The sequence below is a fragment of the Oryctolagus cuniculus genome, chromosome 12 (genome assembly GCF_964237555.1).
Source record: "Oryctolagus cuniculus chromosome 12, mOryCun1.1, whole genome shotgun sequence".
Classification (NCBI taxonomy): Eukaryota; Metazoa; Chordata; class Mammalia; order Lagomorpha; family Leporidae; genus Oryctolagus; species Oryctolagus cuniculus.
The window spans coordinates 97,122,513-97,143,286 of NC_091443.1; the positions used below are offsets into that span (position 1 = coordinate 97,122,513).

Sequence of the window (20,774 nt, forward strand, 5' to 3'; positions counted from 1 at the left end):
GCAATGATTCTCTGGCTTTAGAGCTGTCAGGAAGCCAGATCACCTAAATACCAACACAGCAAATGCATCAACAGAGATTCCTGAAGCAATGATCCCAAATATTTGTGGGCGTGTATGCTTGGATATAGTAAAACTAGTGTTAATATAATGAAGTTCCAAGATTAATTGCAATAAACTTCTTCACAACAGGTCTCAGGTATGGTCAAACTATGACAGTTTTGCATTTCAGGAATTCACTAAAAATTTTAACTGTAATTTCTATGTGCTACCAGAGGATGGCAGAAGGTGCCACTTGCAGGCTCAACTAACCATATATTCTCCCTCAGGATTATGGGTACAGTTGTTCATGACTTTTTAATTGGGAAGTGTACAAATTCAGGGGAAACTTTAAGAAAATGTGTTACAGAACCACTGAAGTCAAATCAGAATAAAAGGACTACATGAACTAAGATACTCACCTACATTACACACAATATATCATTGTATACCAAGAGTATTTAAACCAACTGAAATCAACAGCTTTGCATTTTCTAACTTAAGTGTCCCTCTTCTTCATACTATCCCTTTCACCCAGATTTTCATTCCCACCCTCTGCTTTCATGAATTGGACTTCAAGGGCCTACTTTCAGAACTACCATTTTCTAAGTTGCTTAGAGAAACTGAAGCATGAGCCATCACAATGCAGTTTGTGTTTCCTCCTGCTGCTATGTGCATTCCCTTCTCTATGTGTAGTCAGGCAATATCCCTAGCCTCCCGGCTCCTGGACACCTTGAGGAAGGCCAGAGAGCAAGCAGAATGACACTGCCTGCCACAGACCAACGCCATTTCACACACCCCATCCTATGCACCAAAAACCACCCAAGGGCTCCTCAAAAAGCCCATGGCTATGGGTATGGTGAAAAAAAATGCATGAATTTCACACTTTTTTGGCCAACATACTTCCATTTTTTCCAGGAATTTTTTGAAGTGGTACATTTAACTAGAAAGACTTATCATTCATCACTTAATTACCCATTTAACTTGCAGTCTTTCCACTTTGTTTCACCTAAATATTTGAGAGTACAGGAAGCTTCCTGGATGTACAGGGTGATAATGGCTATTACTGGATTTGCAAGGCCAACAAAGTAGCCAATAACCACCTGTTAAATATGCAACAGCCCAAGCAAGGTAGCCTGGGACTCCTAGAAACTCAAGTTAAAGTTGTGAGGGGAAGGGGCCAGGGATAAGAGGAAGAGGGGCAATGAATCACTTATCGATTCACAGAAGGCAGTGCGGGCTCAAAGGAAAGCAGACTTGCAGTGACCTCGATCAACACTGTGCTGTAATTTCCCCAGCAAACAACTGACAGAAAAGCCTAATTAGGAGACCACCCAGGGCTGGGAACTGACTTAACACAAGTGAGCCAGGCCACAGGAAAGCATGCTAGGGTGGCAGAGAACCCAGAGATTATGAGATCAACCATCACAAGAATAAAAATGTAACAAGAGAGACAAGAATCACTTGTCAAACTTCTAAAAAATGCCCAATTCTGAGAGTCAACAGACCTCAAGTGGAGCTCAAATTTTCAATTATTTTTAAGATTTCACCAGTGATTATGATGCATGCTCCAGATGAGCACCCAAGTAGGAGCTCAGCAGTCTGCACAGGAATAAACAGAACTCGCAGCTTAAAAGCAAGTAGCTCAGAGAGATCATGAACCTGGGACAGGCGTTAGTCAAGACAGGTTTAAGGTCCATAAGCTGCCGGAATGACTTGGGGGATGACTGGACACCTAGGACAATGTCTGAAGGAAAACTGAATCCTGTGATCTCACTTAAAGGCTAAGCGCTGCGGTTCTTAAACTTGGCTACACATTCTAATCAGCTGGAGAGCCTGGCTCTCTCCACCCAGGTCAAACCTCAAATCCATTCAACAAAGTCTGGAAGACAGATGGAGGCGCAACACTGAAAGCTCCCAAGTGCTTCCAATGTGCACCCACGTTTGAGAAACACCAGCTTAGAGAGTTCTGGGGAAATCAGCAGACTGGAGTGAGGAAAAACAAAGCAGTATACATCAGTGGTTCTGAAACTCAAGTGTATGTCACAATCCCACAGAAAGCAAGCTGCAGCTCAAGTTAGCACAGAAGGAGGTGGTCCCTTAAAGTTTTACCAATCCTCCAGGGAGCCGGTGGGTGGGGGAGAGTGTGTGCTCAAAGTTTGAGAGCCACTGGCCTAAGAGACTGGAAACAACTGCAGGGAGAAACTGCATGCTATGAACAACCAGGGACGGTAACTGACAAGAGCACTCCTATCCCTCTGGGACTGATGAGTACAAACTCCATCTATGATGTGTCCTGAAAACCACCAGAACCAATACATCAGCAGTCAAGCTAAAGGCACCACTGACCACATGTGATACTTAGGATCCATCCTTCTCCCAAGCCACTCCTATCTGGCTTCTCAGCAGAAAGTATAAAGAAAGTGTGTATTGCCACCTGCCTTTCAGAATTAAAGATTTGGCTTTTTAGGTATCTAGAAAAGTCAAAAGCAATTAAATAATCACCAATAATCAGTGTGCAACTCTTTGTTACCATGTAGAACAGAGTTACTCCAGAACATTAAAAAGGTTTTTTTTTTTCTTTTTTTTTTTTTTCTGTAAGATCTGAACTGCCTCCAGGGTCAACAATATCTTCTTTTGTAACTTCTGCTGATTATTTGTAACTTATACTGATAAATGATGCATTTATTCTCTTCCAGGATGATATGACCAAGCCTACCCAATAGCTTCACCTCGCTACATAGTAACAACATGGTGCTTATGACCAGTTGCAACTTACTGGTAACTACCCCATTTAGAATATTACATTGTATCTGATAAGATTCAAGAGATCACACTCCTTGCATATGACCAGCTCATCATCCCATCAGAAATCGCTATAGCAGCACCAGAATTTTCATTTTCAAGATACATGAGCTTTTGTCAAACGGTGACATCTCCTCTGTAATATGAATTTTCAATGATATAAAAAATGATGGATATATTACACATTTCACAGAGAACAGAAACCTGTCAATGAATTTAAAATTTGTGACAATCTATTTGAAATTCTACACTAAAAGATCTGTACACTTTTACAAACCATATAAATGTAAAACAGATACCAATGTTTTTACCGACAAGGAATAAAATATTCCTCCCTAAGAAAGTTTGGCAGTTGCCTTAGTATTTTAATTAATGTATTTTCATTCATTTTTCATCTGTAAAAATACTTCAAACAGCCTTCAGAGTGCCAATGACCAAAACTTTACATCCATGTAATAAACTTCAAAACAAAGCCACTGATTTTCCCCACTGTTTCAATCTGTGCACATCTTCAAACACGTAAATGCAAATATCTTACTGTAAAGTGCAAGTCACTTTTTTTTTAAGTTTTTTTTTTTGAGTTTAAAAAAACTCAAAAGGCTTCCATAGCTTTGGAAACTCATGACTGGAGCATAGGGAGATTACTGATGCCATAAACAAGAGTGTCAATTGGTTAAGTCAACAACAGGAGTCACTGTGCACTTACTCCTCATGTAGGATCTTTGTCCTTAGTGTGCTGTACATTGAGATTTAATGCTATAACTAGCACTCAAACAGTATTTTTCACTTTATGTTTCTGTGTGGGAGCAAACTGTTGAAATCTTAATGTATGCTAAACTGATCTTCTGTATATAAAGAGAATTGAAAATGAATCTTGATGTGAATGGAAGGGGAGAGGGAGTGGATAAGGGGAGGGTTGCGGGTTGGAGGGACATTATGGGGGGGAAGCCATTGTAATCCATATTCTCCTTTGGAAATTTATATTCATTAAATAAAAGTTAAAAAAAAGAAACTCAATAATAAAACACCATTTCTATTCTAAAGGTCAAATCAAGTGATTTCAATTTCTTCAGTTAAACCTGGCTTCTCTGGCAATCCAGATCCCATTTTACAAAATGACTTAACAGACGCCTTGCTTCCAGACTAAGATATTAAGCAAGAAGCACAAATAAAAATGAAAACTGTACAACTAATGCTGGAGTTAAATTGAACATAAGCAGGACGATTTGTTTTCACGCAGTAAGACCTCACGGAACCCATTTATGAACCCCTGGGGGAGGCACCATTCAGATACTATTAGATAAGCAGTTTAAAAATTTTGAGTTAGTTTCTAAACTGTGGCATGCGGGCTTTCAATTCAGACCGTCAACATGCTGGTGCGTTTGAATCCTTTCCTGTGCAGTAAGCTAAATCATCTGCACGTGACGCAGAACACAGCTAACTGGAGTTCAAGGCTGTCCCACGTCAGTCAACCTCCGAGTACCCAGTTCCTCACCGAGATGGTTTTCCAGGATACAGCTAATGAACACAGCCCAAAGTTAATTTGACTAGCGCTGCCAACAGCAGAAGAGCCTGGCTAACCTACAGACCTCATCCGAAAAGGGTGGTATGTAAGCGGCTGTTTCTCCCCCACCCCCTCTTTTAAGACCAGCGAACTGCAGCGGAAAGGGTGCTGAGGGGCAGGCGAAGGGCTCCGGCCGGCCGGGGACAGCTCCTTTCACGGAGATTCCCCCTCGCCGTGCCAGAGGTCGTCTGGAATCGGCAGATCGCCGCTTCCTATTTCAGCGATCACCACTGGAATGTTCCAAACCGAGGCCCACAGAGCGAGGGAAACAAAGCCAAGCCGCACAGCTGTGGGCACGGAAAGTTTTGCTCCACCGACCGCACACTCCCACCTAGGGGTCGGGCTCGGGGCAACCGCAGCAGCGGGAGGCCGGGGTTGCCCGGGAGGGGGGCGCCCAGCAGCTGGCGCGGCTGCTTCTGACGCTGGGGGTCCGCGGGGGCGAGCCCCGCACCGCCGCCCAGACTCCGCGGGGCAAAGAGCGACACCCGTCCAGCGGCTCCAGCTCGGCGCGCTGGGTCGGACTCGGGCAGCCTCTCCAGGAGCGGGTGCCTGGGGCTCCCCTTCAAAGGCTTTCGTTCGCAGGGTGGGCTTCGAGGAGCTCACCTGCCCCTCCCCCGCCCCGGGTGGGTCTAGCGGGCACCCCGCGCGCCGCAGTCCTGGCCCGGCGGCTCGGGGGGCAGGGGACACCGCGCACCCGCGCTCGCAAAGTTCGCCGCGCTGCACCCGGAAGCGGCGCCCGACCTCCGGAGCCCGCCCCCGGGGCGGCGCCCAGGACCCCGACTGGCGCCCATCTCCCCAGAGCCCACTCCCGGCCCCGGCCCGCGCCTACCTTGAGCCAGCGCCCGCAGCAAGTGCAGCTGGAGCAGCAGCAGCGCCCACCGCCCGCGGCCCGGGCTGAACTTTGCCGCCTGCCGTCCGCCGCGCTGCCCTGCGCACTCCGCGTCCTCGCCGGCAATGCCTGGCGCCGCGCGGGGTCCCGGGCGCTCGCGGTCGAGGCAGGGGCCCGGCAAGGACCCAGCGCACTCAGGGAGCGGCGGGCCGCCGGCGGTCACCGAGGGCCGGGCACCGCGGACCATACCGAGGAGCTGCCATCCGGAGCGCCACGCCGCACCGGACGGCTGGGACGGCCCCGGGTGGACGCGGTGCCCGGCGCTGAGGGGCGGCGTCCCGGGTGCCCGCGTGAGGGGCGCGGCAGGGGTCGAGCGAGGCGGAGGAGAAGTCGTCAGCGGGGGCAGTTCTCGTCGCGACGCCCGGAGCCCTTCCGGGCGACCGCCGCGCTGTCACCCGGCGCTGAGGAGAAAGTGCGCCCGCCCGCGCGCCGGCTCTCGCCCTCCGCCGCGGCCGCCGCTCCCCATTCACAGCCCGGCCGCACGCGCCGCCCCCGCTGATTGGCCGAGGGAGGCGGCTCCGCTCCCGGGGCCCGCCCCCACGGCCCTCGCTCGTTTTCAAACTCGACGCGCCCGCCCGCCTGCAATTTCGCGCCGGCAGCGGCGCTGGACTCGGGCAACTTCCCGCGCCGGCAGCGCCGCTCCAAGTGCCCTGGGAGCCGCCCTGCTCCCCGCCCGGGGCTCTGCGCTTGGGGCGCAGTGGAAGGGGGCGTGGGGGTTCCGCGCCAAGTTGCCATAATTGCGAACGAGAAACGGGCGCCATCGGTTTCCTAAACGCTAGGGACAAAAGGCACCGTTTGGTTCAAAGCCGCCGCCTGCTCAGAGGAGTGGACATGGCTTCGTAGAGGCGTCCAAGGTCATGTTTGTCCTGGGGGCCGGCAGCACAGGCCGCCTCCGCCGCTCCCGGGTCTGGAGTAAGGGTCTGTCAAGGGAGGGGTTTCTCCCGGCCGCCCGGGGAGTATGTGGTAAGCATTAGCCGAGTTTATGGGATGAAGTAAGCGCTCCGGAGCGTAGAGGCCCGCGCGTGGCGGGAGGAGGGCTGGAAGGTGACACCCAGCCTGCTGCTGCTGGGAGTCAGCCAGGAGGAGCCCAGGGGCACGTGATGGTGATCGGGTGAGATCACCCAGTGGGGAAGGGCCAGGGGCCCGGGTGTGCGCCCCGAGAGACAGCCGCGTCTGCTGGGGTCCGCATCTGGACCCCAGGCGGGAGAGTGGGGAGCAGCAGGCCAAGGAGTCGGAGCCTGCAGAGCACCTGTGGGTGCTGGCCAGCATGGGGCAACCGAGACCTGGGGCAGCTGCCATGTGGAGGAGGCAGACGCTAGAAGGGACACACACACACACACCAAAAAAAGGCAGGCAGAGATGGATGCTCTGTTCTCTGACAACATCGTGGAGCTTCGAAACGGGCTGTCTTCCCGCCTTGCTGTCCTCAGATGAGACAGGGGCACGGGTGGGCTGTCGTTTGTTTGTCGGTATTGCAGGCAGCCCTGAGCTGCTGCAAACTTGCTAGGTTGGCTGAGAGCCTAGGGAGGCTCTCAGTGGGCTCTCTGGGCCAGCCCTGGGCAGTGGCACCTTCTCACTGCCTGTATGTGAGAAGTGCTGGCAGGAGAAACCTCAGCCTTAACCAAGTGACATGACCTGCGCAAAGTCAGCAGGTCCCCTTCCCCCACTGCCCAGTCTCCATTGCTCTGAGCACCTCTGCTTTGCTGTGAGACTGAGGTTTGGGCTACACCCCTGGAGCAGATCGGGCTTTGAGGTCTTCCTACTTGTGACCTTCGGACAATTGTTGACTCCATTGCTGCCCAGAGTGAAGGACACTCCCCATCTCCCGGGGTTGTTGCAGGAAAGGGAGCTAACACACTCCATAAATGCTTCTTTTCCATCCCCTCCCTCGTGCCGGTGTGGCCTTGCTAGAGCCACTGGTTGTGTTTGGTCAGCAGCCCTACGTCCTTGAGTGTGCTTTCGAATCAGAGCTGGAGCCCATATCCCCAGCCGTACAGTGCCTGCATGAGCAGAGCTCGGGCTACTTCTTGGCTTCAGGACCCTGCAGAATTGCCCGGAGCCTTGTTTGCTGTGATGTATTCTGCAGTTCGCCGAAAGCTTTGTGGAAACTTGCTTGGAGATTGGAAAGCCCAGGCGGTGCAGGGGCGGTTGTAAGAGATGGATGACGTCACTGCTCCTAGAGAAAGTCCAGAGACCCCTCTGGGAAATTCTAATTCCAAATCTTCCCGCGGAGGCAAGGCTCTATTATCATCTCCGTTCTGCAGTTGAAGAAGTTGAGCCAAGAAAGTTTAATAGATGCAAAACAACTGTGTTAGAGCCAGGACCAGAATCCACCTCTCCTGAGCCCCGTCCTCAGACTGTGTTGCTGCTTCCAGATTCATTAGGTCATTATAGGGGGAGGGGCAGCTTACATGACAGCTGTTCCTTCTTTTAAAAAAAAAAGAGACTACTTCTGTCCAAAAGGCCAATTAATCTCTAACTCAATTTAAAAAAAAAAAAAGATTTATTGGAAATGCAGAAGGACAGAGAGAGAGCAAGCACCTGCATCCATTGGGTCACGCTCCCAGTGGCTGCAATAGCCAGGGCTGGGCCAGGCTAAAGCCAAGAGCCAGGAACTCCATCCTGGCAGCAGGGACCTGTCGCTCCCCGTCTTCGTGGGGGAACGACACTAAGCCCTGCCTAGGCTTCATATCCGAGTCACGGCACCATTATGTCGCTCCCCGTCTTCGTGGAGGAACGACACAGGACCCTGCGCTGTTCTTTCATCTGCTCGGCCCTCCCCGGGTTTGCTGCTGGTTCTTCCCGGGTTGGCTACTGTCCCTTCCACCTCCGTGGAAGGGCAGTTCCCCCTAGCCACATTCCCCACTTCTGCAGGGGAGCGGCACACCGCCAGCCGGCTCTCTTGGGGGCTGCACAGGTGTTCCCCTTAGATGTTCCCCTTAGATGTTCCTGGTGCATGCCGTCTCTCTCCTCCTTTATAGTCCTCCTCCGCCAACCCCAACTCGGCTGCCCACACGCTGAGCACACTGCTCTCCTCCAATCAGGAGCAAGTCCCACAGTTTATTGGCTGAACTGGAGGCAGCTGTGTAGAAGCTGTTTTCTTCTCTCCCAGCGCCATATTGTGGGAGAGCAGATGCATAGAATAAGTCTTAATTCCAGTAACTTAGTCTAGTCCGAGTTGCTCCCCACAGATCCCCCTTTCTTTTTATTTTTTGGCGTTGATACGCGCCTGTCTTCGGTGTCCCACGGCACACACTCTGCTCTACTTGCTAGAGTTGCCACAGGTTCTTACAAGTCCTATCAATCAGGCAAACCGAATCCGGGTCCTCTCTTCGCCATGTTGTGAGGAGGTTTTTAGGCGCTGATGCGTGCCTGTCTTCGGTGACCTGCGGCTCATACTCTGGTCGAGCCGCCTGCTGGTGCTTACCGCCTTAATCAGGCAGACTGAATCCAAGCTCTCTCATTGCCATGTTGTGGGGTGACTTATTGGTGTTGATTCGTGCCTATCTTCGGTGACCTACAGCTCATACTCTGGTCGAGCTGCCCGCTGGTGCTTACCGCCTTACTAATCAGGCAGACCGAATCCAAGCTCTCTCATTGCGGTATTGTGGGGAGACTATTGATGTTAATAACGTGCCCGTCTTCGGTGACCTGCGGTGCATAAGCTGCTAGCCGCCCGCAGGTGCTCATCGCCTCACTAATCGGGCAGACCGAATCCAAGCCTTCTCATTGCAGTATTGTGGGGAGGCCTTTCTATTTCTCTATTTCTCTATCTCCGGGCATTCCTATTTCTCCCATTTTACTTCTGTCTGCCAACATTCCTATTTCTCTCATTTTACTTCTAAACTTCTGTTTCTCTTATCCCTGCGGCTTCCCGGCACCCGCCCCGAGGCTGCTTCTCGGCAGCTTTCCGGCTCTGAGCCGCTTCAGCCCGCGCCTCTCTCATCTGCGCGGCTTCGCACTAGCCCAGCGTTCCCTATCTACTTGAGCCCCGCACACTCTGTCTGCGCGCGGCAGCCTCCGCGAGTCACACAGCGTAGCTTACGTCTCCGCCACTAGCATTCAATCTGAGTTCCCCGGGCTAACCTGGCAAATTCAACCCAGCTCACGTCTCCGCCCCACGATTTGGCTTCCCGTCCTTTGGTCCCCGGGCTAATCAGACGGATCCCAATCTGGCTTACGTTTCCGCTTCTGGTTTCAACTTTTCGCCCCTTATTCCCGGGCTAACTTGAGAATCCCAAAGTGGCTTTCGTCTCCGCCTCGGCCTGCCCCCCGCGGCTTCAATTTCCCTAACATTTTTCTCTACCCGGTATGTTTCCCCAAGCTTTCCTCCAACAATACTCCTCCCTCATTTCTCCTGGCCTCTCCCCACAGTCCGCATCCGAGTCTGTTTGTTCTAGCTTTCACTTTCGCTTTCGACCTTAGAGATTTCTCCCAGCTTCCCCCCGTAGTCCGTATCCGAGTCTATGCCTAGGCTTTCAATAGCGCCTTCCGGCACCTTTTTCGTCCGGCTTTTCCCTAGGCTGTTTGCTAGTCTCTCTCTCTCCGGTATTTTCCCATTTCTTCCCGTTTCTTCCCTCCTAAGTTTCCTATCTGTCCTAGGTTTCCTATCCGAGTCACGGCACCATTATGTCGCTCCCCGTCTTCATGGGGGAATGACACTAAGCCCTGCCTAGGCTTCATATCCGAGTCACGGCACCATTATGTCGCTCCCCGTCTTTGTGGAGGAACGACACAGGACCCTGCGCTGTTCTTTCGTCTGCTCGGCCCTCCCCGGGTTTGCTGCTGTTTCTTCCCGGGTTGGCTACTGTCCCTTCCACCTCCGTGGAAGGGCAGTTCCCCCTAGCCACATTCCCCACTTCCGCAGGGGAGCGGCACACCGCCGGCCGGCTCTCTCGGGGACTGCACAGGTGTTCCCCTTAGATGTTCCCCTTAGATGTTCCCCTTAGATGTTCCTGGTGCATGCCATCTCTCTCCTCCTTTATAGTCCTCCTCCGCCAATCCCAACTTGGCTGCCCACACGCTGAGCACGCTGCTCTCCTCCAATCAGGAGCAAGTCCATCAGTTTATTGGCTGAACTGGAGGCAGCTGTGTAGAAGCTGTTTTCTTCTCTCCCAGCGCCATATTGTGGGAGAGCAGATGCATAGAATAAATCTTAATTCCAGTAACTTAGTCTAGTCCGAGTTGCTCCCCACAGGGACCCAAGAACCTGGTTCCTTTTCTGTGGCTGTCTCTGCATCCCCAGGGAGCTGGACTGTGGGCAGCCACAGGCAGTCGCCCCTTTTGTTTACACTTAAACATATGAATGAAGACATCCTGGCTCAGACAATTAGGCTAAGGAGATTTCAGGGAGAGGCAGGAAGAATGGCAGGAAGAGCCTTGTCAGGAACTCTTTGTAACCCCAAAAGTCTTTTGGATATGTAAATCTTTTGTGTGCCTTCTTGTATTCAACTGGTCACCTTTAAATACTACTGGATTTGTTGATCGGGATTTGTCTTGGCTCCATTCTTTGCATCCTTGTCCCCGCATTCCCACTCTCAGCCAGCACACTGGACTGGAAGCAGAGCAGCAGGGAATCAAACCAGCAGTCAGATAGGGGAGGCGAACATCAAAAGTGGCAGCTTAACTCTCTGCACCACCATATTGGCCCCTCAACTTAATTCTACCCAGCCCAACAAGAAGACCCAAGAAGAGGACGTGTTATGCTTGCACGTTGGCCTTGGAAAGTCTTTAGTGGGATGTTCTGCAAGGCTAGGAGGCACAGGGATGTCACTCCAGGAAGGTGGACATATTTTTCTTTTCGAAAGAAAAAAAAAAAAGACCTGTGGCTGTCCACAGCAAGCAGTTAGGATTCTCTCTGCTTTAAAAAGAGAAAGGAGAGATGTGGGGAGCAACTCGGACTAGACTAAGTTACTGGAATTAAGACTTATTCTATGCATCTGCTCTCCCACAATATGGCGCTGAGAAGGGAGAAACAGCTTCTACACAGCTGCCTCCAGTTCAACCAATAAACAGCAGGACCTGCTCCTGATTGGAGGAGGGCAGCGTACTCGGCGTGTGGGTAGCAGAGTTGGGATTGGTGGAAGAGGACTATAAAGGAGGAGAGAGACAACATGCACCAGGAACATCTAAGGGGAACATCTATCTGAAGGAACACCTGTGCAGCCCCCGAGAGCCGGCCGGCGGTGTGCCACTCCCCTGCAGAAGTGGGGAAGTGGCTAGGGGGAACCACCCTTCCACGGAGGTGGAAGGGACAGTAGCCAACCCGGGAAGAACCAGCAGCAAACCCGGGGAGGGCTGAGCAGACAAAAGAACAGCACAGGGTCCTGTGTCGTTCCTCCATGAAGAGGGGGAGCGACAGAGAGAGTTTTCAAAACATATGATAATTTCAGGGGAATCAGAGTGGTCCCTGAGCTCATCGGTGCTGGCCTGACAATCAGCCTCACCTGGGAGCCCGTGAGAAAGGCAGCCTGGACCTCCCACATCATCACCTGCGTTTAGCAAGTCTCCAGCTGATTCCTCTGTAAGTCCAGTCTCCTAGGAATGTAATGTGATGACTGGAACCCTCGCTTGTGTTCTCTTCCTCTCTGCACTCATTTCTCTTTCACTTCCTTCTGTGTTCTCTTCTCCCTCTTATGGGCCAGGAGATAAAAAGGAAACTTCCAAAAATGATAGGATTTTAATGTTATTTTTCAATTTTATAAGGAAAGCTCGCAACTTCCTAGAACATCAACAGTTCAACTGTGTATATATTACAGTTCAGAGGCATCTTTGTGTCCGTGTGGAAGAAACAACTAGAGAAAGCAGTAATATTTTGCCATATAGGTAGCTTTTATACATCAATGGGAAAAACACAAGCAAGGCCCATGGAATGAGAAACAGAGTACAGGAACAGGCACATCTCAGAGAAATACAAAGGAAAATAAACATTTGAAGAGACACAAATGGATCCCAAACATGAAAAGACCCAAGCAATAGGGCCAATAAAAAATGTGAACAGACAATGGCCAGAGCTGCAGAGGGTTTCTGGAGATGCACTCATGTATTCTTGGTGAATATATAAATTAAACAGCCATGCTCGAGTTGCTAAATTTTAAATAGGAATTGTCTTTGATTCTCACAAAGGCATAAAGACAGTACAGTACATAGAGCAGATTTAATGAGTATTAAAAGAATAGTTAGAAACATTGATAAATACTTGCTCTATGGAGGTTTTATTATAAAATCAACAAGTTAAACAGGTAAGTATTGTCTTATAAAAGAGCATGTCTATAATGTGGAATAATCCTTTTTTTTTCTTAGAGCATAGATGTCAAATTCAAAACAGGATTTCCTTCAGGGGACATAGAATTACATGCTTTTTTTTTTGCTTTCTAAATTTCCAAGTTTGTTTTTTACAATGAAGATAAACTAATAAAGCTTATTTTTAAAAAGCAGATGCTGAGCAGAAAGAAGTCCTTTCTTACCTATACCTCATTAAGAAACATCCCCAATGGGTTCTCAGTGCTTTTGAGAAAAATAATCCCCAACCATCAGAGGCCAAGTTACAACAAGAACTTGTCCACCAGGGATGCTGTGCCCTTCTGTGTGCAAATCACGCCCCACCACTGCACATCCAGGGCATGCCTGAGAGCGGTCCCTGGGGCCCTGTCCCCTGAGAACTCTCCCGACTGGAGGCCTCAGCCCTTCACTCAGATCCCTGCCAACTGCTAAGCCCAGCCTCAGCCTCACCTTTGTTCCATTGCCTGGCAATCCATCAATGAGCCTCCAGGTGCTGCCTTTGAGCCCTAATGGGGCATGTGTTCTGGTTACCTTAGAGCCCAACTAGTTTCCTGAAAACATTTTCAGAAGCTAAAATCTCAAAAAATACCGTTAAGGAAGCTATGGAGAAGAAAGGTACAGAACTTTAGCGAACCTCCAGTTTTCTTTGAAAGTATCCCTCACCCTCAGGCGCCTTGACGTTGCAGGAAACCGGGGTTCCTAACCCCTGACAAGCAGCCTCAGCTGCCTCCCCTAGGTGGCATGAATCAGGAAGTCAGGTGGGAGCCCAGCCTGCGGTTTCACAAGGCCCCCAGGTGATTCTGTGGCAAGTTCAAAAGCCATTGGCAGGTAGTCATCCCTCCCATCCCTGCTTTTCAGCCAGTGTTTACCCGAACACTCAATTAGCGCCAGCCCCAGTGCTAGGCAATAGAGAAACAGCAATTGTGTGATAAGCAAAGGCTCCAAAGGGAATACTGCATAAGGGAGGTAGTATTCCAGAAGTAACAGCTAAACAGAGACCCGTGGATACACAAGGGTGGAGAGAGGCTGTTCCAGGCAGAGGGAACAGCACGTGCAAAGCCAAGTTTGAAACTCAGCTTGAGAACAGTGGAGAACCAAGAGGGTTTTCAATACAGGGATTGTGTAATGAAAAATGCTTTTAGACATAATCATTCAGGCCATGCCGTGGATCGAGATGGGGCAAGACTGGAAGCCAGGAGACCTGCTAGGAGACCATGGGAGCAATTTTAACAGGAAATAACAGCGGCTGGGATGGGGGAGAGGCGACAGGCTAAGGAGCTGTGAGCTAAGGGGGCATCCAGGATGGCAGCCTGTTTTCTGGCTTGGGAGGTTGGGGGAATGTCCATCTGGTTTCCAAAGAGAGGGAACATAGGTGGAGACGCAGAGTTGGTGGGAGGTTCGGATTTGAACTTCTTAACTGTGACGCATCGCTGGGGCATCACTTGCAGATAAGACGTGGATGCCAAATGGCAGAAGCAGAGGAAATGACTTCAAGGCATCTGACCCAGTGTCAAGACATCAGGGCTAAGTGACCTCTAGATTCTGCAATGAAGATATCCTCACAGGCCCTGTGACAGCCTTGGTAGAGAAATTGGTGGCAAGGAGAGAGGATGTTTCCAAGCAGTTGAGCACGAAGGTGCTACAGAAAACGATAAAGTGGTGACAGAACTGAGAGGAGGTTGTTTCCTGCTGACAGGAATCAGGGGGTGAGTAACAGCTCAGGAGGCCGGCCTCTGGGCATGTCTCCTGCATTTGTGCATGGGCTTTAGCCTTGGTCAGGGAGGACAGCATGCAGCTCAGGGGTGGCCAGGGAAGGAGGGAGGGAGAGAGAGAGGAGACCTCAACTGAGGGGAGATTTGGCAGCCTTTAGGGCAGAGAAAATGCAGATGGCTTGAGATGTTTGGAGAAAGAGAGAGACTTTAACAAGGGATTCAGCAGACATCTCTCCACCTGACTTTCACATAAGCCTTTAATCTCCACAACAATCCCCATGTGGTAAAGCACATGTTTTTCCATTTGACTGAGGCTAGGCTCAGATGATTTAAATGATTTGCCCAGGCTGCCTGGCCAGTGAGCGGCGGGACTGGGGTTTGAACCTGCATCTCCTGATGCAAAGCGTTGCTTCTGCTTTAGGGGTAAATGAGACAAAGATTGTCCATCCTGCATCACGAAAACTTACTAGAGGGGATCTTAAAGAACATCTTGTTTTAAAGAGGAAGTTGATGTAAAATAAAACAAAACTGCCTTCAATTCCTTTGGGAACAGACCGTGGACATAGGGATGCCCACGGCTAGAGAGGAGGGCTGGGGTTGACCTCAGCACACTGTTCCTGCTATTGTTATGGGTGAAAAGGTAACAGAGAAAGATGATCTCGGTCCTTTGTCTCACAGGAAAGAATTGTCTCACGTGGAAGAGCCATCAGAAGTGTGGGGTGGGCAACTTGTTTCTACAGTAACCTGGGGGCTCAGAAGAGTGGAATCACCACTCCCTTGCTATTCTCATGATAGGATTGGAAGCTCCCAAGGAGTGGGCAGACACCTTGGTTTTTGGTAAAGGCAGCTTTTGGGGGAAAACGTGCAGCAGGATTTAGCACCTTGATCCTGCTGAAGGTAACTTGTGAGGGAAGCAAGCATTGTGCACCCTCTTAGAGGGACTCTGCTTTCCCCATTTTCCATAGGGACCAACGTGCTTGTTAACCCATCTGACTCCGCACTGTCACCTGTGTGAGAATCTGGTGCTTCTGTGCCATCGCTCCAGGTCATTTCCTTGGCAAAGCACTCATCACTTAGACTGCACTGTGAGTCACATGCAAATGCCACCCCAACTCCCCAGTGCCCCAAAGAGCATGTAGGATGCTGTTCAGAACAAACAGTTGTTGGAAGTATAGATGAAAACGTGTGCGGTCTGGGTGATCATCCAGCTCCTTCGTTACCCAGTGGAATAACATTGAATAAACCAGAATCCCATCCAAAACGTGACATAAAACATCGTCTTACTATACTCACAGGTTCCAGGAATCAGAAATGCAACCAGAACACAGCTGCGAAAGGGTTGAAGGCTGGACTCATCTGGAACTTCTTCACTCACGTGTCAGGTAGCTGGGCTGGGATGACTTCAGACGGGGCTCAGCGGGGACTGTTGACCAGAGTTCATTTATGTGGCTTCTCCGAGTGGCTTGAGCTTCCATACAACATGATGAGGAACGAGGAATTCCCTGAGGACCTGGAGAACCACTCGGAGGAAGGGACTCCTGCAGAGCCCCGGATCCCTGCATTGGAGGCTGATGAGTCCAGATTACAAACCAAAGCCCGCCTCATACACCAGTACTTCCATTAGGTCAGGGCTACGGGCTGAACTGTGTCCCCCCAAAACTCACATGTTGAAGTCCTAAGTCTCAATATACAACTGCATTTGGAGATGGGGCCTTTATAAAGATGATCACATCCAAATAATGCCACTGGGTTGGGTCCTCACGCAATCTGTGTTCTTATCAGAAGAGATCAGAACACAGATGACCCAGAGAGATGACCATGTAAGGACACAGGGAGAAGACGCCATCCCCAAGCCCAGGAAAGAGGCATCAGTGGAGACCAGCCCTGCTCACCTTCCAGATTGCTGAGAAAGTCCACGGTTGATGTTTATGTCACCCAGTCTGTGGTGTTTAGTCATGGCAGGCCTAGCAGACTGGCAGCGGGGAGCCCACTCATCACACAGGCACAATCCCAGCTACTGCCAGGGTGAAGGGTGCAGCACCTGCCATTCTGGCTGAGTGACATCCCCGTGCCTCTGGCTTTCCAGGGTTGTGTGGCTGTTTACTTTCTAGCAATTAACCACCCATTTTCTGTCTAATAGTTCATGTTCCACTCACCTCTGGGGCTTAGGATCCTTGGAGAGAAATTTAGGGTTTTTCTACTTTTTCTCTTCTGTGTCATATTCAGTTAGGAAGTGATGCTGACAGCTGATCCATGCCATTGGTTTTGGAAATTTCTGATTGAAGTAGGATGGCAGGACCACATCGGGACTGTGGGGTGGGATTTGTAGATCGATCGATCGATCTATCTACACATACTTATGTATACATATGTATACATATGTACTTTTCATATGAATGAAAAGTCTCAAGAAAGTACACTTCAAATTATATTTCAGTGGTAAGAGTATATCCTTAAAATAACTGAAAAATAACTGAAAATGTGAAAGTTCTGAGTATAGGAACAGTTGTCTCTGAGTGGCAATAATGGGAAAATACTAGAAGCAAGCTAAATATGTAAGATTAGGAATGATTACGCTTCACAGTTTATGTGTATCACGGAATGCTACACTATCATTAAATTTGTGTTTTTAAAGGATTCTTAGTTGCATGGGAAAATGGACAAGAGAGTGTTAAAGTAGGGGAACGTGTTTATGCCCCTTTGTCTTACAAAACATGGAGTATGTGGGCATACATTGGAAGGAGGGATGGGTCAAAGGAGAGATGAAAACAATTATGTGTCTCTCAAGACTCTTTTTTAAGGAGCAAAGAAATAAAAAGTGACTAAAAGGAAACACTTCCTAATATTAATGGTAGTTGTTGCTGTACAGAATTGTAGGTGAATTTTTTCTTTAAAATTTTTCTGCACTTCTAAGAATTCAAAGATGAATGCATTTCACATTATCAAAAATAAAAAGTAAACTATAAAAAGTAACATCTTAACGTGTGGGTGGAACTAGCAGTTGTCTTCCCCCAGGTGCGGGTGACACACCTTGCCCGTCTCCTGCTGAGTGACATTTGGGATTTTCAGGAATGCCGGCCTCTCCCTAGCCTTCCTTCCCTTTCTCTTTCTTCTACTACTTCTCCTCCAAGATGACATTGCAGCTGAGGCAGCCCCTGGCCCAGCTGGCTTTGTATGCTGCTGACAGTGGCACCAAAGAACATTTGGTGGGAGAAGGCATCACAAACTTTAGGAGCTATTAGGGGCTTCCAGAACCTTCTAGTTCAACATAGCTGTTGATCCCGCTGTCAGCTAGAAAAGTAAGGCACGGACAGCACAACACATGCCAGTTTGCCGTAATAAGCCATTATGGGTCTTTCAACCATGAAGTTGTCTGATTCATTTCTGAAGCAATTTGTATTTTCAGGCCTGTGCCATTTCCATAAATCTGCCCACTGCATGAAGCACAGGATGGGGGGATAGGGTTTAGCAGCAGCACATGTGAGCAGAGCCTGTGGGCGGCTCCCTGGCTGCCTGTGAGCTCTGTGGGGTTAGCAATGGGTGATGGAGAGCCCTGGCTAATATCAGGCAATGCTGTGTGCAGACGTGGGCTTTGCTGGCCAGTGCTGGGCAGGTGTTCAGTTGCTGGAGCAATGCGTTCAGTTTGTTATGAAGCAGCTGAAGAGGCATTGACCACAAGCTCAAGCAAGTCTCAAGTGGAATGGATGGCAGAACAAAGGGTATGGTGACTGAAACAGGGAAGACCGGAAGTCACTCTGGGGGCCTTTGTAAAATACCCGGCTGTGTGGCTGTTACCAGGCTTCACTGCAGCACCACACCAGGGCCCTATCCAGCAGCCATTTGCAATTCAGTGTCAGGGAGAACTTTCTAGCAATTGAAGGATTCTCTGATAAGCAGCTCTGAAAGGCAGTGAAACTGGTGCCATGGCTTAGGCCGGTGCCGAGGCTCAATAGGCTAATCCTCCACCTGTGGTGCCGGCACACCGGGTTCTAGTCCCGGTTGGGGCACCGGATTATGTCCCGGTTGCTGCTCTTCCAGTCCAGCTCTCTGCTGTGGCCAGGGAGGGCAGTGGAGGATGGCCCAAGTGCTTGGGCCCTACACCCACATGGGAGACCAGGAGAAGCACCTGGCTCCTGGCTTCGGATCAGCACAGCATGCTGGCCACAGCGGCCATTGCAGGGTGAACCAACAGAAGGAAGACCTTTCTATCTGTTTCTCTTTCTCTCACTGTCCACTCTGCCTGTCAAAAAAAAAAAAAAGGCAGTGAGTTCCCTAGCAGGGGGCAAACAGAGACCAAACATCCAGTTCTCAGGACTGTGGTGGAGGGGAGAAAGCAGAGGGCTGGAGGCAGAAGACTGAACTCAGCACATTAGGATCCCTCTTTTCTGTTCTGTCTAGCTCTGAGATTTTTTAATTTTTCTTATCAGTACTGTGTCTTATCCATGAAAAAGACTTGTACACAAATGTCCACAGTAGTTTTATTCATAATAGACCCAAACTTGAAACAACTGGAATAGTAGATAATAATAGATAAATGAATAAACAAATTGTACCATGGTCCAAAATGAGGTAATATACAGTAATGAAATAGATGTAGCTACTGATATGTACAGCACCAGGAATGAAGCTCAAAAACCAAACAAACAAAAATGCCAGATATGAAAATTGGGTACCAGTGCTGGAGGAGCAAGTTAATCCGTAGTGATGAAAAGCAGACCACTGCGTAGCAGCTGTTGGCCTGTGGTTGGGATGCCTGAATCCCAGGTTGGAGTGACTGCTGGATTCTGGGCTCTAACTCCTGACTCCAGCTTGCTACTAATGGAGACTTTGGCAGCAGTGGTGGCTCAAGTAATTGGGCTCCTGCCTCTCCCTTGAGAGGCCTGGATTGCACTCCCAGTTCCTGGCTTTGGCTTGGCCCAGTCTGTCCATGTGGGCACTTCAACAGTGCAAAACAGATAGGAACTCTCTCTATATTTATCTATTGTCTGTGTGTGTGTGTGCATCTGTGTGTGTGTATGTGTGCTTCACAAAAAAAATTCGTTTAAATGCAAGTCAGTGGCTCCTCAAGGAATTGGGTCAGAGTGATTAACTTTAGAGGGGCATGAAGGAACTTTCATGGGTTGATGGACATGGTCTACATCTTAATAACGATGTTGGCTACACGGATGTATACATTTGTCAAGGCTCATGGAACTGTACTCTCCACAGGTGTATTTAACAGTATGCAAATCTTACCCAAACAGCTGATTTTTAAGAATATCATGCTTCATACTCAGAAAGATTCAAGGAGGCTTCCATTCGCTTGAAAGGACTTTTTAAACACCATTGGCACCTTCGTCTTTCCAGTGTTCTGATTCGGTGAGCCAGGTCCTGTTCACCTCTCCACTTTCAAGGATTTCCATGTGCTCCTTTGCCTGTTTCACTGGTCCTCATTCCAGACTGAGAAGCCCAGCTTTCTGGCCATGGTGCCTCCCTCCCCTGGCTGACTTGACATCTTTCCATCTCCCTGTGTCTGTCTTGAAACACACAGACTTGATCCAATCATGCATCCCATTAATCGTGAGTGCCCGCATGAAAGACACCTCTTGCAAATATTAAAGCATTCCACAGAGATCTGAGCAGGGAGCTCAGGGCAGTGAGGGGTGAGTGTCGTTGGGGAAGATAGAGAAGAAGGGGTGCTGGGGGCTCACAAGGTGGTGGGGAAGACACAATTGAAAGCCCAAAGTTGTGAAGTGGGATGGGGGAAGTTAAGACGCACCCTCAGGACAGGAGATAGGGAGAGAATGGCAGCCATTTCCCAACTTCAAAAAGCAGTGGGAAAATGAACTCCATCCCTTAATGACCAATGCCCATTTCCGGAAGGGTCTGGCATCCACTGTTAACCTGGCTGAGGTGGTCCAGTGGGAGTGCCCGTGCCTCTTCTGACCTTCCCTTGGGTCATGCTGACGTCTCCAGCCCATTTTTCCTTGTATGTATGTATGTCCAGAGTTTCCCCAGTGAAGCTCGTTGGCTGCTTCCCCACCACATGCTCAGCCCTGATGACCTGCACCATCTGTCTCCACTGCACTGGCGTCCCACCAGCCAGGAAGGTGCAAGGTCACGTGTTCAGTTGCAGATTCTGCTGGATATACTTTCTTCTGGATCATTTGCAAAATTCTTATGAGGGACCATTTCTGGGGTTCCTGGCCGGGGTTCCCAAACCGAGGCCGCTCCTTCCAGAGCTGCCCCTTTCTTCCTGTTCTCCCTGCATCTGCGGCATTTTCTCGTCCACTTCATCAGCCCACGATGTCTGCCCCACACCATGCCAACTAAAGCTTTAAAAATGGGTCCGGGTGCAAGAATTTGTCAGGGCTCTTTGAACATCTAAAATATGATTTCTGTATGTTTCCTCTGGACCATGGTTTACTCCCTAAAAGACCTGTCATCCACCCTTACCAAAATAATGATGCCTTTCTCCCAGAATCCTTCACATCCCTGGGTGCCGCAT

The 20,774-nt window shown here is 49.7% G+C and overlaps 2 protein-coding genes and 1 long non-coding RNA gene across 8 annotated transcripts in view; 2 read left to right on the forward strand and 1 right to left on the reverse strand.

The window, feature by feature from the left end:
• Positions 1–5,364, reverse strand: part of LOC103346435 (neuroblastoma breakpoint family member 4) — a 1,612,367-nt gene extending 1,607,003 nt beyond the window's left edge. The window contains exon 1 of the long non-coding RNA XR_011380966.1: positions 5,235–5,364. This is a non-coding gene — a long non-coding RNA (neuroblastoma breakpoint family member 4). The remainder of the gene's footprint in view (positions 1–5,234) is intronic.
• The window catches only part of LOC103345879 (protein sidekick-1), a 694,014-nt gene that overhangs the window by 287,781 nt on the left and 385,459 nt on the right, over positions 1–20,774 (forward strand). The window lies entirely within an intron of this gene.
• LOC138844725 (uncharacterized) overlaps positions 4,120–20,774 on the forward strand; it is a 29,078-nt gene continuing 12,423 nt past the window's right edge. The window contains exons 1-4 of one of the 3 annotated variants that reach the window (XM_070054502.1): positions 4,120–4,447; positions 14,024–14,281; positions 15,253–15,372; positions 15,583–15,669. The gene's annotated coding sequence lies outside the window, so the exon portion shown is untranslated. The remainder of the gene's footprint in view (positions 4,448–14,023; positions 14,282–15,252; positions 15,373–15,582; positions 15,670–20,774) is intronic. The other 2 variants (XM_070054501.1, XR_011380990.1) reach the window with 2 other exon arrangements.